Genomic DNA, 398 nt, shown 5'->3' with positions numbered 1-398 from the left:
GCAACAGAGTGAGGAAAGGGCAGGGAGATGTCCTCCTGGGACACCATCCTGGAGGCACAGGCAGCTCCTGAGCTCGGGCAGAACACGCTTGTACAACACAGCTTTATAGTCAGAATGGATTGTACCAGGTTTTTTTCGATGCAAAATGGAACATGACCCAAAATCTTCACAGAACAGAAGTGCCTTCCGAATGCAGCCAGCTGAGGCTCCAAGACCTGCCTCCCCTTTTGTAAGAGAGGGCACAAAACCACATCCCAATCCAATTTTTCCTCCCCAAAAGTTTGAGTTTGCACTGTCCCATGCAATTTCCTCAGGGTGTCACATGAAGCAAATGCTAATGGTGAACAGCTCTGAACAACATACTGGTGATGTAGAAAAAAAAACATGTTTGTTTTGTA

This window comes from Chaetura pelagica, unplaced genomic scaffold (assembly GCF_000747805.2).
Source record: "Chaetura pelagica isolate M959 unplaced genomic scaffold, ChaPel_1.0 scaffold252, whole genome shotgun sequence".
In the NCBI taxonomy this organism is placed as follows: Eukaryota; Metazoa; Chordata; class Aves; order Apodiformes; family Apodidae; genus Chaetura; species Chaetura pelagica.
Note: the sequence above shows the minus strand (reverse complement) of the source record.